Here is a 17,091-nt window from a genome sequence, read left to right on the forward strand (position 1 = left end):
ACCAACCCTTCCCCTTCTTTCATCCAGTCCCCCCTCCCCTCTGACAGCTGTCAGTCTCTTCCATGGATCCATGCCTCTGTTTACATTTTGCTCAACCATTTAATTTGCTCATTAGATTCCACAAATAAGTGAGATCATATGTTATTTCTCTGCCTGGCTATTTCACTTAGCATAATAATCTCCAGGTCCATCCATGCTGTTGCAAAGGCTAAGAGTTTCTTCTTTTCTTAAACATTATTTTAAAGATTTTATTTATTTTTAGAGAGAGGGGAACGGAGGGAGAAAGAGAGAAAAACATCAATGTGTGGTTGCCTCTTGTGCGCCCCCTACTGGGGACCTGGCTCCAGGCATGCGCCCTGGACTGGGAATTGAACCAGTGACCCATTCTTTCACAGGGTGGCACTCGACCAACTGAGCTACACCAGCCAGAGCAAAGTTCCTTTTCTTTTTACATACCTACGTACGTACCCAGATCGGGATGGAATCCACAGTCTTTTGGTTTACAGAACAACTTTCCAACCAACTGAGGCACCTGGCCAAAGCTGTTCCTTTTTTTATATGTCTGATTCAAGGTGATTTTCCTTATCCAAAAGTGCTTCTTTGAATATATTTTATTCCATTCATAGTGCTGCTTTAGCGTTTTATTCCGATTCCTGATTATTTGACCGGGGGATTTTTTAATGAGTTGAAGTATACTGAGTATGATCTTTAAATAAAAACTTTCTAAGACTTACTGAGTTGTCTTCCCTTCATGTTTGTGGATTTTTGCTGGCTTATGAGATTCCTAGTTCAAGAGCTCCCTCTTCTGTCCATACAGCAAATTTCAGTGATGTCGAGGATTTGTTTTGATGGCTTCTGGGAGATGCTGGTGTGTCCTCCAATTGTTTGTTTGTTTTTTTTTTTTATCTCTTAAGATGCCAAAGATTCCCTTTTACTTCACGTGGACTGCACCACACAGTTGCCAAAGGATGCCTCCTCCTTTCTTTTCTCTCCCAGAAATGACCTTTCAAAGACTGACATTTCAAATCGCCTGTACTTTTACGTTGTGTCTCTAGACTTCACACGCCGCCATTGGAATGGTGTCTTTTTACCCTCCTTTTACATTTCGTTTTCCAGAGACTTTACAGTTAGATGCATCCGTTATGAACAGCCTAGAGTTTCTAAATAGAATTTGACAATTTTTTTTGGTTTTAAACATGGAGCACTTAGTCAACTTATATTTAATGACTAATATTTTGCTTTTAAATCTACCATGCTGTCCATTTATTTTTTCTGTCCTGTATGACCTCTGGTTTGGATGGACCAGTGTTTAGTCTTCATTGTTTCCTCTTCTGGTTCGAATTCTATATACTGTCAACTTTTATCTTTAATGGTTATGCAAGAAATTACCCAAATTTTCCAAATGTAAAGTTACTCAAGATGGTGTTTAATTTCTTCCTAAATAATAAAAAAGGTGCAACCATTAAATCCATCACATCCCCTTCTCATGCATTATATTGTTTTTAAAGTCCTATCTTTTCCTTTAACTCCATCAAATACTTTTATTGCTGTTTTTTTAAAAGATTCTACTTATTTATTTTTAGAGAGGAGAATGGAAAGAGAAAGAGAGGAAAACATCAATGTTGGTTGCCTCTCACATGCCTCCTACTCGGGACCTGGCCTGCAACCCAGGCCTGTGCCCTGACTGAGAAGCGAACCAGTGACCCTTTGGTTCACAGGCTGGTGCTCAATCCACTGAGCCACACCAGCCAGGGCTGAAAGGTACATCTTTTAGAATATTCTTCAGTTAAAATCTGCTGGTAATGTACTGGAATGGAGACTGACTCTCTTTTTTTCCTATCTATCTATCTATCTATCTATCTATTTATTTATTTATTTATTTTGAGAGAGAGAGAGACATTGACTTGTTGTTCCACTTATTGACACATTCATCGGTTGTATCTTGCATGTGCCCTGACCAGGGATCACACCCACCACCTTGGTATATTGGGATGAAGCTCTAACCAACTGAGTCATTTGGCCAGGGCTCCAATTTTTCTTTTCACATTTGCCTCCTGTCTCACATTTAAATGAGCTGGTAAAAAAAAAAAATCCCAGGTGCTCCCTCTTCTGACAGAGGTGGGCTATCAAACAACGGTGGGAAGCCTTTCCCCAGCCCTAAGCCCAACCACCATAAAAACCCCAAGCTGGTCTTCTTCTTTTATCTCTCAGTACATTTCCAGACCTGCCCCGCTCTCCCAGGAAGCCTCACTATGTAATAAACATTTTCTGATTCTACTGGAGTCTTGACAAGTAAACCAAATTTTAGGTGACAGTCTACTTGCTCTGAAAGATGGCTACGACAAGGACTGGCTCGTTGTTGTTGTTGTTGTTATTTCCTTTTGGCCTGAAAATACCTTTATCTTGCCCTCATTTCTTTAAAATATTTTGTTGAGCATAGTATTTTTGTAGGGTTTTCCCCCCATTCATTTCAAGACAATCTGCAATCTTGACACCTGTGGAGCCTGCCGGGCACAGGACTGCTACAACAACAAATACGTCTGGAAGATGGTGGCCAAGGCCATTTTTGCTGGTTGTAAACAAGGTCTCTGGAACCAGAGGGAGCACACGGCTCTTCTTAAAAATGAAGGTGTTTATGCTCAAGGTGAAAATTCCATCTAGGCAACAGATGTGCTTATGTGTACAAAGCAGAGAACAACACAGTGACTCCTGGTGATAAACCAAACAAAACCAGAGTCATCTGGAGAAAGGTAACTTGTGCTCATGGAAACAGTGGCTGGTCTGTGCTAAATTCCGAAGCAACCTTCCTGTTAAAGCCATTGGACATAGAATCCATGTAATGCTGTACCCCTGGAGGATTTAAATTTACTGATAAATAAATAACAGCCATACTGTGTGGCTGGCTTGGGGGCCCTCTGGCAAAACGAAGGATTCCGGGTTGGGGGACATGGTTGGGTTGCAGGTTCAGTTCCTGGTCAGGATGCAAAGGGGAGCCAACTGATGAAGTTTCTCTCACACATCAATNAAGGCCATTTTTGCTGGTTGTAAACAAGGTCTCTGGAACCAGAGGGAGCACACGGCTCTTCTTAAAAATGAAGGTGTTTATGCTCAAGGTGAAAATTCCATCTAGGCAACAGATGTGCTTATGTGTACAAAGCAGAGAACAACACAGTGACTCCTGGTGATAAACCAAACAAAACCAGAGTCATCTGGAGAAAGGTAACTTGTGCTCATGGAAACAGTGGCTGGTCTGTGCTAAATTCCGAAGCAACCTTCCTGTTAAGGCCATTGGACATAGAATCCATGTAATGCTGCACCCCTGGAGGATTTAAATTTACTGATAAATAAATAACAGCCGTGACTGTGTGGCTGGCTTGGGGGCCCTCTGGCAAAACGAAGGATTCTGGATTGGGGGACATGGTTGGGTTGCAGGTTCAGTTCCTGGTCAGGATGCAAAGGGGAGCCAACTGATGAGGCTTCTCTCACACATCAATGACCCTCACCTCCTTTTTCTCCCTCCCTCACCTCTCAAATAAGTAAATAAAATCCATTTTAAAGAGTAAACTTAAAAAATATAATTCACTATTTCCTGCTATCATTTGCTTGTTTGCTTTTTCTTTTTTTAAACTCGCGTAAGGCTGAAATACACCCATAAGATAAGGAAAACCGTTTACAGTCATTATCATCCCCCACACTCAGGTAACTGTGAGAATTCCTGCTCAATGAGAAGAACTAAGGTGATAGGAAAGCAGGGGGGAAACCCAGGTCTCAGGTATTACAAGTATAAGACCTCACTCAAGATATTCCCCAATTTAGATCACGTGAATTGTCTAGAGAAGCTTCAGCTGTGTTTTTTGTTTAACGTGATCTTGCGCTAATAATGCCCTGGAGAAGTTGGTTGAAACAGTGCAGATCCTCCCCAGGAAAAGTAACTGAATCTTAGACCTTGAAGAATCCCCAGACATAATTTTCAAAGTCAGTGAGGAATACACAAAGGTCACTAAACAGACGAAGGGGGACTTCTGGCCAAGATGGAGGCATAGGTGGAAACACTGTGCCCTCTCCCACAACTAAATTTAAAGACAGCTAAGTTTTAGAAACAAAAACGTAGCCAAAACAGTGAAAATTGAACTGTACGGAAGTCCAACAACAACGAACCACTCAGCCAGACCAGTAAGAGGGGCAGAGTCAGCGGTGGAGCAGGGTTGGGCTGGAAAGATCATTGGGTCCGACCAACCCAGGAGTGGAGGCGGTTGGTGGATCCCAGGCATGGGGTGGCGACGGGCGGACCCAGTGAGGGTGTAGGGCGGCTGGCTGACTGCGGTCCCACATTTGCGTGCAGATAAATCAAGCGAAGGAGCAAACAGTGAGACAGACGGCTCCGGCTAGGACCCCAATGGGAATTAGAGCCTGAAAGCAGAGCCTGAAAGACTTTCTCGGGGTTGAGGGGCCGGGAGAGGCTCCCAGGCCCACAGAGAGTTCATTGGAGAGATGCACAGGGTCCTGGAAAGTACACGGGCCCACATACCCAGGAACCAACACCAGAGGGGCCCAATTTGTTTGTGGGAAGCCTCAGAGGGGACAGACGTCTGAGAGACAGCAGAGTGGAGCAAAGCGCCATTTTTTTTCCTTCTCCGCCCCCGCCCCCACATACAGTGTCACAACCCAGCAACTGGGTTGCCTGGCCCTAGTGAACACCTAAGGCTCTGCCCCTCATACATAACAGGTGTGAACAGATCAAACATGACTCAAGAACAGCTCAAAGCCCCAGAGCCTATAATTCTTTTTTAAAAAGATTTTTATTTATGTATTTATCTTAGAGGGGAAGGGAAGGAGAGAGAGAGAGAGAGAGAGAGAGAGAGAAATGTCAGTGTATGGTTGCCTCTTGTGTGTCCCCTGCCAGGAACCGGGAACTGGCCTGCAACCCAGGCATGTGCCCTGACTGGGAATCGAACTGTGATCGTGTGATTCACAGGCCCGTGCTCAACTACTGAGCTACACCAGCCAGGGCAGAGTCTATAATTCTAAGTGACCAAGAAATAGCCAGCCTTTCAGATGCACAGTTCAAAACACTGCTGATCAGGATGCTCACAGAATTGGTTGATTTTAGTCACAAATTAGAGGAACAAATGAGGGCTAAACTGAAATGAAGGGAAATGCGCAGGAAACCAATAGTGATGGAAAGGAAACTGGGACTCAAATCAAGGGAGTGGACCGGAAGGAAGAAAAAAAATGACCAAATAGAAAAGAAGGAAGAAACAAGAATTCAAAAAATTGAGGAGAGGCTTAGGAACCTCCAGGTCATCTTTAAATGTTCCAACATCCAAATCATAGGGGTACCAGAAGGAGAAGAGGAACAGCCATGAGTGGAAAACTTATTTAAACAAATAATAAAGGAGAACTTCCCCAGTCTGGCAAAGGAAATAGACTTCCAGGAAATCCAGGAAGCTCAGAGAGTCCCAAAGAAGTTGGACCCAAGAAGGAACACACCAAGGCACATCAGAATTACATTAGCCAAGATTAAAATGAAGGACAGAATCCTAGAAGCAGCAAGAGATAAGGGGACAGTTACCTACAAAGGAGTTCCCATCAGACTGTCAGCGGATTTCTCAAAAGAGACCTTACAGGCAAGAAGGGGCTGGAAAGAAGTATTTCAAGTCATGAAATCCAAAGACCTACATCCAAGATTGCTCTATCCAGCAAAGCTTTCATTTAGAATGGAATGGCAGATAAAGTGCTTCTCAGATAATGTCAAATTCAAGGAGTTCATCATCACCAAGCCCTTACTATATGAAATGTTAAAGGGACTTATCTAAGAAAAAGAAGATAAAAAATATGAACAGTGAAAGCACAGCAAACTCACAGTTATTAACCACACCTAAAAAAAAAAACAAACTAGCCCGGGCGGGTGTAGCTCAGTGGATAGAGCGCGGGCCTGCGAACCAGGTGATCGAGGTTCGATTCCCAGTCAGGGCACATGCCTGGGTTGCAGGCCAGTTCCCGGCGGGGGATGCACCAGAGGCAACCATACATTGATGTTTCTCTCCTTCTCTCCTTCCCTTCCCCTCTAAAGATAAATAAATAAAACCTAAAAGAAAAAGAAAAAGCAAACTAAGAGGACAACTAGATTGAGAGTGGAACCATAGAAGTGGAGATACATGGAGAGTTAGTAACAGGGGAGTGAGAGGAGGAGAAGGGCGGGAAGGTACAGAGAACAAGTAGCATTGACAGTAGGTAGAAAATAGACAGGGAGAGGGCAAGAATAGTATGGGAAATATAGAATCTAAAGAACTTGTGACACATGGACATGAAGGAAAGGGGGGCAATGGTGGGGGAGGGGTGTGCAGGGTGGAAGGGAGTGAAGGAAGAATGGAACAACTGTAATGGCATAACCAATAAAATATATTTAAAAAAAAAACAGGGCCCTGGCTGGTGTAGCTCAGTGGATTGAGCACGGGCCTGCGAACCACACGATCATGGTTTGATTCCCAGTCAGGGCACATGCCAGGGTTGCAGGCCAGTTCCCAGCAGGGGACGCACGAAAGGCAACCATACATTGATATTTCTCTTCCTCTCTCCTTCTCTTCCCATCTAAAGATAAATAAATTAAAAAAAAACAGACGAAGGTATGAGGGACTGCAAGTGAGAACCTACAGGAACAATCTTCCAGATAATGCAATGCTGAAATATTACTCTCAGAGAGTAATATTATTGTAAACTATAAAGAACTATTGTAAACTATTATTTTCACAACTTGTCTACATGTGAACGTAAGAGGAACCTAAATAAAATGACAAAGAAGACTTGAAAAGGGAACACGTAGATTCTACATGTCAAAAACATAATCATCCTTAGTTTGGATGAGTTCATATTGCATGACTTTGGCTGGAGATTGAACAACAGAAAATTAATAAATTAGGATACAGACCATGGAAAATTACACAGGATACTAAGGAATGGAAAGGCTGGGGGAAAAAAAAAAACAGAGAAAAGCATTTTAATACACGTAGAGAATGGGCAGCAAAGTCCTAATTGATTTTTAGTTCCCAGGCTAGTTAGAATAAACATGAACTCTTTCCTTCATAATATTAATAGTTTTAGCAGCTTGGCTAAAGTAACTCCATTTTACATATTCTTTATCTTCAATCTCTGCCGAATATTTAAATAAGAGGATTTCGCGTATTACAGTCTAGGTAAGGGCACCTCCGAAGTACCCTCACCCAGGTAGAAAACGGAAGGTCTCCCGGGGCATTATGGGAAATGTAGTCCACACAGCTCCCTCCCAGGCTTTTCTGCTCTGGTCTCCTTGTCAGAGTCCTAAGAAATCAACTGACCCTGCTCCGGAGGTGACTTGGGCCAAGCGGTGTCCGGAACACGCCTGGGTCTTAGATGTTGGAGGCCCTGTGGGCGCGGACGTGGGAAATGGGTTGGCAGGCTGGGTCGGAAAGATTTGGCAGTGGGACCCGCGGCAAGAAAGCCAGAGAGTGCGCATGCGCGCCAGTATAGTGCTCGTCCCATAACTATCTGCGCCCTCGCCCTCGCTTGATGGAGACCCGTCCTGAGAATGTGCGACAGGTTGACAGCCTTCAGCGGACTCAAAATCTAAGCGAGAGATGAACTAAATGGCCACGTTTGAAATAAGTTTATAAAAACTTTACTCCCAAGCCCTGGCCAGGAAGCTCAGTTGGTTAGAGCATTGTCCCTATGTTCCAAGGTTGTGGGTTTCATCCCCAGTCAGGGCGCATGCAGGAATCAACCAATGAAGCTGTGAATGAGTTGGTCAACAAATTGATGTCTTTCTCTCCCCCTCTGGCCCTCCTTCCCTCCCTCCCTCCCTCCCTCTCGCTCCCTCAAATCAATTTTAAAAAAGGAAAAGAAAGAAACTTTACTCCCAGCAAAAAGACAAATGTCCTTGTCCTGTGACCTGATGCTTTAGTCTTCAGCTCCTAAGGGGCCAGAGTGTGTCCTACCTGTGTGTGTCCTTAGGTTCCAGCTATAAGAGGAATAATTTCAGGGGGTGTGGGATACAGTACTGTGACTAGAGTTAATCTGACAGGTCCTGAGAGTAAATCTGAAAAGTTCTCAACACAAAATTATAACTACGTGAGGTGGTAAATGTGTTAACTAACATCGTAGTAATCATTTTGGTATATATACAATATATGAAATCATCACATTGTATACTTGAAACACAATGTTATCACAATGTGATGTGAATCACATTGAAACACACAATGTTATTCATTATATCTCAAAATAGCTGGAAAAAACAACACTAGATTACAATTAATTTTTGATGTCTTGACAACAATTTTGAGTGCAATCTTTGACATATTTGAGTGGCCTAAATAATAGCTGAATCTCTCATAGAATATAGCATAAGTTGGCCCAGAACTGTAGAAACATTTGATTATGAGAATTCAAAGGAAGAAAGCACATAGAAATATAAGGAATTCTTATAGATTGGCCCATAAGCAAGTTCCTGATTTATGTCATTAGCCAAAAAATTTTTTAAAACCCACAAAAATCTGAAGTTTCTGGAGTCTCCAACACTATATTGGTGAAGTCGTATGTTAAACATTTGAATCATATTTCGGTGATGGTTATATCTAGGTGTATATCTTGGGTCATAGTGGCAGATCTAGCCATTCCATTGTTGGAATGTATGAATTCACAGGGTAGTCAGGTACATGGAAAGGTTAATGGTACTTATTTTTGACTAAGGGGAAAGCGCGGCTCTGGTGATCATGGTCCCAGGCCCTGGAAGAAGGTCATGGTGGGAAGCTGGAGGAGGAACGTAGGAGGGGACAAGTGGGAGCAGGGAGTCCCATTTAGGTGTCTACTTGTCATTTTGTAATTGAAACTGGAATTTTTTGAAGAGCTCTTTAGTTCTGTCAATTAAATCAGCTTCCTGGAATGTATGGAGGAGATTAAATTATACTGACTGCTTTTTTAAAGGGCCCACCATTGTGTATTTTGAAAAGTGGAATGTGTGATGTGGTTCCTGCTCCTTCAAAGGGGATGGTATCCTGGTGAGGGTCGTGTCATGGCCTCAGTACCGGCAGAATCACGTGTGGCCTTGATTCATATTTCCTTTTTTTTAAATCCTCACATGAAGATATTGTTATTGATTTTAGAAAGAGAGGAAGGTGGAGATCAAGAAAGAGAGAGACACACATTGATCAGTTGTTTCCTATACGCACCCCAACCAGGGATCAAACCTGAAACCTAGGCATGTGCCCTGACCGGAAATCAAACCACCACCTCGGTGTACACAGGACAATGCCCCAACCAGCTCAGCCCCTCAGCCAGGGTGATTTACATTTTCAGTAGCTAGGATGAACCTCACCCAAAATTTGGTTTTGATGCCTAGACTATCAGCAACACACACATACTAAGAGAATATGGAAATGGAGGTTTTCTGGGGAGAGCAGGGCAGCCCCCAGGCAGGCCCTAAAACTGGCTCGTGAGACCAGGGGTGGGAGGCTGGGTTGGGTTTCTGTGGGGGTTGGGGCGGAGCTGAGAGGAGGATTACAGGCATGGTCTGCACCTGCCCTTGCTCCAAAGGAAGGGGCCCGAGACACTAGTCACCTGCCCCAGTTTTGAAGCAGAAGTGGAAGGCAGAAGTGTGGAGCTGAAACGTTTAAATGTCAGAAGCTATATAGAAAAATAAATGGCATTTTATAGACAAAGAGTATGGCTGAAATTGATAAAAGACAAGCATCTACCAAAATTAAACAAGGTTTAGCTTTTATGGTATTTCAGATCTACAGCAACTATAGCTGTTAAGTATATACACACGGTAGGGGCACAGCTGTGAGTGTGAGAAACAGTTTATTTTTGTATTATTATTATTTGGTAATTATTATATTATTTTCCATACAGAACCCACTTTTTTTTCCAACTGGAAACCTACTGTTGCCCCAGCCTCTCCAGGGTATATGTATATATCTAGGTACACAGGCATATACACAAAGAAATATAAACAGAGACCTATTTATGTCATAATTTCTAAGCAAACACAACATAGGTAATAATCCATGTTATCTCTTAGCATAATTTTAATTGAGAAGTTCAAGTGTATTCAGAGGGCAACTGTACAAGCTGAAGTGACAAAAAGCCTTTTGTACAAGATCTGAAAAATATGTGTATATATGGATGTCTTGTATATACCTATATATATGTATATTGTGTATATATACATATATGTGATATGCATGCATGCACGTGTTGCATGCTTTATATATTGTACATACACCTGTGTGTGATTCACATATATGCATACAGGCATGGTGATATGTGTATGCATTCTGCACATATATCTGTGCGTGCATATATATGTATGTGCATGCACACATCATCAGTGCATACATGTACCCACAGGCATTCTCCATGTGTGTGTGTGCATGTACTGTTCCTGTATGTATCACATGTGATATAGCAACTGTATATAACAGCTGTGCACACAGCCAGCCAGCGTTGGAGACTGAGGGGTGGTGCTTCCCACATGTAATGCTGGGCACCGTGCTGGCCGCCTGGTGCTGGCACGCCGTCTGCAGCCGCATCCTCCTCTCCCTGGCCCTTCAGCAGACCCAGCGGCCGAGGGCCCTGAGACACAGGGAGCTGGACCAAGCTGTGGCTGCTGGGGAACCTGATGTTGTTGTTCAATGACAAGAGGCTTGAGCAGCTGCTTGTGTGAAAAATCCTACAAGAATTAATATGCAAGTTGAAAAGCACTAATAGTTTACTGGAAAAACTAAACTATTTTGAAGAACAAAAAAAGAAAATAGGAGACAGTATATTGGAATGCGGGACAGCACGTAAAAAGGAAAAAGTTACAAAGGTGATGCCCAGGACCCATAGGAAAAGTCCCTCAGCCTCCAGAGCACAATTCCGGTAGCACAGCCCCGGCGCGGTGGCATCCCAGAGCACTCAGCGAGGCCCAGGAACGTCCACGGGGCTTTGTGTTTATGGAGGAGTATGTGCCCCTCCAGGGTCCTGGGAGACACCCACACAAGGTGTTCAGGACACTTCTGTGTGTTTGTTAGCAACGCCACCCACCAGGGACGGACCCACCACATCGCTACTGGATCAGGGGACAAAGTCCAGCAGCTCTGGGTGAAGTGGTGACAGAGATGACTGTCGCCAGCGTCGGTTGCCTTTCCTTTTGTTCGACACCATGAGCTCCCACGGCAAGGCCACTTCACTTGCTGCGTGAGGACGCACGGTCCTGCCCGCTGACACACAGTTTCAATGTCGTCATCGTGCACATGTGGTGCAGGTCACAGAAGCCTACGTCTCACACACACACGGGGAGAATCATGTTACCCACCTGAAGATACACCTATTCTCACTTAACCAACAACTGTAAGCTCATCTATGTATCAAAGATTTACCTGAGTCACAAGAAGTCGAACAACATTTGGGGTAGTTTCTATATTTCCAGGACTTTTAGAAATATTTACATGTGTCCATTTATCTATAAGCCAACTGGAGTAGAATTCACTTAAGAGATTTAATAAATTATTTTGGTAATACCATACAGATATAAGAAAAATACCATATACACATAACATACAAACATATGGACAGATGCAAGCCATTCTTATAGCCTTCGTTCCAAAATCTTAGTTATGAGTCTGGTAACATAGCAATACAAACTCAGTGGTTTATCTTCACTTTATATTTTCCCCCAAATTATGTTTCTGACCAAAGTGGGACAAACTGATGCTACCTACTCAATAAGGGCTAATGCTTTTTACCAATATTTGTGGAGATGATTTTTTTTAGGTTGACCTTTGCTCTGGTGCATGACCACAAATAGGGGGGTGGGCTACCTTTAGGCTGAGGACACATCTAGGACCCATCTCATGTGTGTGTGTGTGCATATACTGTGCATATACTCATGCCTGAAAAGTGCATCTTAGTGGAGAAAATATGTTGCCTATCTCCAATTTAGCCCCGGGGAGGAGTTTTTGGTGGCTCTGAGTCCCCTGAGAGCTCCAGAGCGAGTCAGGGGCCCACAGTTAGGTGGCTGAGGTGCAGGAGTGGAAGGGAAAGGTGTGACAACATGGACACAGGACCTGGGCAGACAGTTCTCCAAAGAGGGCAGACAGATGGCCAACAGACATGTGAAAAATGATCAATGTCACTACTTAGCAGAGAGATGCAAATTAACACCACACTGAGATATCATTTCCCACCTGTCAGAATGGCCACCATCAATAAATCCACAAACCAGTGCTGGTGAGGATGTGGAGAAAAGGGAACCCTCGTGCACTGTGGGTAGAATGGGGACTGGTGCAGCCACTGTGGGAAGACAGGATGGAGTTTCCTCAAAAAATTAAAAATGGATCTGCCTTTTGACCCAGAGATTCCACTTCTGGGAATACATCCCAAGAATCCCCAAACGCCAATTCAAGATATGTGTATATACATGCACCCCTGTGTTCACACAGTGTTATTTACAATAGCCAAGATCTGGAAACAGCCCAAGTGCCCATCAGTAGTTGAATGGATAAAAAAGCCGCAAAGGAAATCTTACCTTTTGCAACAGCATGGATGGACCTGGAGATTATGATGCTAAGTGAAATAAGCCAGTCAGAGAAAGACAAAGACCATGATTTCACTAATGAACAAAATAAAGGGATGAACAAAAATAGAAACAGAGGTGTGGACACATGAGACAGACTGACAGCTGTCAAAGGGGGAGGGGCTGGAGGGCAATGGATGAAAGAGGGGGAAGAATTAGCCGAAGAAGATAAATGCATGACCCATGGACACTGACAACAGTGTGGGGATGGCCAGAGGGAAGGGGGGCGGGGTGGGAGGAGGTGGGCAAAGGGGAGTTGGGAAATGGAGACATCTGTAATAATGTCAACAATAAAAATAAAGTTAAAAACGTGCCTGAGAGGAGGAAGGTGGATGATGTGGAGGTCTAGGTCTTACAAGAGCCAATACAGGGAACCCGTAACTTTTCCAAAATGTCACTGAAGTTCCAAATGATCCTCTGCAACATTACACCAGCAAGTGGGAGGTGGACAGAGTCGATGGAGCATGAGGTCAGCAATGGCTCAGGAAGGGGACTGCAGGTGACTGAGAAACCAGGAAGGACTCCCAGCCCATCAGGTAGCTTTCTCACGAAGCCTGGGGGCACACCCCAGCTTCAGAGAGCACATTGGAATTGTAAGTACCAAAACCTGTCCTTACCGTGCTTCCAGGGACTGTCCTCGGAGCCCCGGCTCAGGAGTCGTGCTTACCAGCGGCTCCTCATCAGTCGGCCAGGAGTGAAGACTCAGGCCCCACCCCACATCCTGGGGGAGAGGCCAAGTGGTCCAGGGATGAGTACGACTCCCTCTGAGTTGCAGGCTCCTGAATTGTTAAAGGAAAGATTATTCATGGCTCTTTTTCAGGACCATAGGACTCTTATTAAAGATGGTACTCTAGTGGGGTTTTGGTTTGTTTTGTTTTTAATAATGCTTTTTCTTTTTAAAAATTATTTATTTATTTTTAGAGAGGGGGAAAGAGAGGGAGAAAAACATGGAAGTGCGAGAGAAATATCGATCAGTTGCCTCTAGCATGCCCCCCACCCCACTGGGGACCAGGCCCACAACCCAGCCATGTGGCCTGACTGGGAATCGAACCAGCGACACTTCCATTCACAGGCCAGTGCTCAATCCACTGAGCCACACCAGCCAGGGCTGTAATGGGGCTTTGTATAGATCAAAATTGAGCCTCATTCCTCCTCCAACAGGGAAAAATGGGGACTTGTATCCAAGGAGCAGGGTGGGGGTCAGTGGATGAAAAATGACTAAGAGGAAACATCAGAACTAGGAGTGGGGGATTCTGGTGAGGCTAACTGGACAGGATTCTAACTGAATGCAGCCTGGGGTATCAAGGTATCGAGGGAGGAGGGGGAGAAATTTGGTCATACACCCAGGGTGGGTAGGTTCCAGGGTGTTCACTAGGCTGCTTTAGCAGCATGGATGCTGGATACAGTATTCTTAACTGGATTCCGTGGGAGAGAGAGAGAAAGCCGAGCGGAACTAGAAGAACAGAGGGCTCCGGAGAGTCTGATTAAAGTGTGTTCGAAGGGGAGAGTCCTTGTCTTGGGCAAACAGCTTTAGCCATCTTTCCATCCTTTTGAAGACACAGAATTCGAGTTCTCATAATAGAGTTTCAAAAGAACCAACAAATGGATTGCCATCTTATTAACACGAGTGCAATGCCTTTGTATCTGTTTTTACTACCTAATACCTTTTAAATTCTTATTTTTTAATCTTTTTTTCTCTTTTTCTTTTTTAAAATCAGTTGAGTGCATTTAGATCATCCTAAACACATATTCTTCCCTTTTACACAAGTTTGGTCTACATTTTCATAGTGAGGCCAGAGGCTTACTTACCTATTCATTGACGTGTGTGTGTGTGTGTGATAGACTTTTGTGTAAATTTTCATTTTATCTTGAAAATTCTGCTGCACCAGCACTGCTGCTTTGAAAACACAGAAATGTTGAAAATATTTCTGTGCCAAATAAAATATGCATGTATAAGGGGCTTTCTTTGACTCGTGGATATGAGCGGTGTGTACAAAATTTTGCTAGCTAGTGCTTCCCCAATTTAACACGGTGTCATAACAAACTGCTCCTTCCCTAACTGCAACCAGAACTGTAACTGTGGTCCCTGAGTAACACACAGCAGTTTCAAAGACCAGATCTAAGTGTTGTAAAACAACTTCTACAAAATCCTTTTAGACCACTATAGATCCAGATTAAATGTATTATTTATAATTATTTTAATTCTGGTGTTGGCACCTAATTACAATTTTTTAAATATTATTGATTCACCCTGGCTGGTGTGGCTCAGCTGACTGAGCACCAGCCTGCAAACCAAAGGGTCGCGGGTTCGATTCCCAGTCAGGGCACATGGCTGGGTTGTGGGCCAGGTCCCCCGTAGGGAGTGCACAAGGGGCAAGCACACATTGGTGTTTCTCTTCCTCTCTTTCTGTCTAAAAATAAATAAATAAAATCTTTAAAAAATATATTACTGATTCATGTTTTAAGATAAGGCCTTTTGGGCCCTATTCTTGTGACCTACCTGGGCATTAATAAATAAAGATACTGATGTACCATGAACTCATGGTTGTTTTCACAAATGGAATTTTCTACAAAAGAAATCATATAGCTTCCCCCTTCTTTTTTTAAAAAAAGAATTACCCCTGGTGTTTTATTTAGTTTAACTGAAAACAACATGGAAGCTGCCCAAACTGCAGTAAACATGAGATAGAAGTATCGCTGTACAGACATGGGCCTGGCCCAGATGTGGCCAGCAGTCTGACGGGAAGGGCCTGCCTTTAGCAGGGAAGCACCTCAGAACTACGGGTGCAAGGGAACAACTCAGTCAACAACCAAAGGACCTTGGAAGAAGACCCCAGAGCTCTAAGGTAGGACACAGCCAATCAACACGGCGGCTGGCAGTCTTCTAAGACCCTGAGCAGAGAACGCAGTTAATCCATCTACAGGCTCCTGACCAAATAAGCTTCAATAAATTTGTGTCGATTTTTTCAAAAGTAGAGTCAAACTCTTTGTTATGCACCCCAATGTGATATTAGATAGAACATTTAAATAAACATCTCAACACGGGAATGTTCAAGTGGCCGATGAGCACGTTCATGAATGGCATGCTCAACATCTTCAGCCATTAGGAAGGTGCAAACTAAAACCACAACACATAACTGCACTCCCAGCAAATAGGCCACATTTTTAAGAAAAACTGACAACATCAAGGGCTGACTGTCATGAATTGATGGTGAACATGAAGTTCGTTCAAGCACTTTCAAGAACACTCCTGTCCTGGCTGGTGTAGCTCAGTGGATTGAGCGTGGGCTGTGAATCAAAGGGTCACTGGTTCGATTCCCAGTCAGGGCACATGCCTGGGTTGCAGGCCAGGTCCCTAGTAGGGGCACATGAGAGGCAACCACACACTGATGTTTCTTTCCCTCCCTTTCTCCCTCCCTTCCCCTCTCCCTAAAAATAAATAAAATCCTTATAAAAAAAAAGAACACTCCTGCCCTGGCTGGTGTAGCTCAGTGGATTGAGCGCGGGCCTGGGAACCACACGATCATGGTTCAATTCCCAGTCAGGGCACATGCCTGGGTTGTAGGCCAGTTCCTCGCAGGGGACTCACAATAGGCAACCATATATTGATATTTCTCTCCTTCTCTCCTTCCCTTCCCCTCTAAAGATAAATAAATTAAATTAAAAAAGAAAGAACACTCCTAATGTCCACTGTACATCTTTGTCAGCATATGTGCATGAAAATATATGATCAGAAGTGTGGATATAAAATTTTTTTGTAATCTTAAGAAAAATGAAAAAAGTCCATGTGTCCATCAACAGTAGTTTGGATTATTTTAAAATATGATGTGTTTGTACAATAGAGTACTATACTGCAATGAAAAGTGACACAAGCAACTTAAAATTTACCAAAATACTGGTAGATTAATATTGGAGACCCTGGGAACATCTCTAAGGGTACATCATGTTACCACAACAAAGAGGGGACATGTGCCCACCCAACAGGCAGGAGAGCCAAACACAACACCGAGTTCTGCAGTGCAGATTAAAGCCAGGAGAACAGGCAGTTATCACTTAAAACTTGAACTCCCAGATGGCTTTCAATCAGGAGTTGTTAAAGGCACTCTGGCCCAGTGACCCAATGGACAGGTGGCATGAACAGGAAGTACCCAATCGATGTTTCTTCCTCTCCCTGTCTGTCTCTCCCCCCTCCTCCCTCTAAAAAAAAATCAATAAACATATCCTCAGGTGAGGATTAAAATAAAATTGTTGTTAAAAGCAAAGATTGAGATAGGGGTTAGGGGTCATGAGCCTGCTTTTAAAATTGATTTTTGAAATATTGACGTTGCATTGAATCCAGGGACTTAACCCTTGCTTGTTATTCATCTTTTATAATTGTTGGAGCTCCTTTTTCAATTTTCTGTTAATTTGTCTCAAATCATCTGAGCAGCATGAATCTATAATGTTCCTTTTTACAGATGTAATAAAACTTATTGTGACTCTATCCGGGCCTAGAGTTT

At 43.5% G+C, this 17,091-nt stretch overlaps 2 pseudogenes; both read left to right on the forward strand.

Moving 5' to 3' along the window:
• The first annotated feature begins 2,547 nt into the window (after nucleotides 1-2,547).
• LOC118992079 (60S ribosomal protein L35a-like) lies at nucleotides 2,548-2,863 on the forward strand (annotated as a pseudogene).
• Nucleotides 2,864-2,947: 84 nt separating this feature from the next.
• On the forward strand, nucleotides 2,948-3,332 carry LOC118992090 (60S ribosomal protein L35a-like; annotated as a pseudogene).
• The last annotated feature ends 13,759 nt before the right edge of the window (nucleotides 3,333-17,091 follow it).

This window comes from Sturnira hondurensis, unplaced genomic scaffold (genome assembly GCF_014824575.4).
Source record: "Sturnira hondurensis isolate 20B ecotype Veracruz unplaced genomic scaffold, ASM1482457v3 Scaffold0007865, whole genome shotgun sequence".
In the NCBI taxonomy this organism is placed as follows: domain Eukaryota; kingdom Metazoa; phylum Chordata; class Mammalia; order Chiroptera; family Phyllostomidae; genus Sturnira; species Sturnira hondurensis.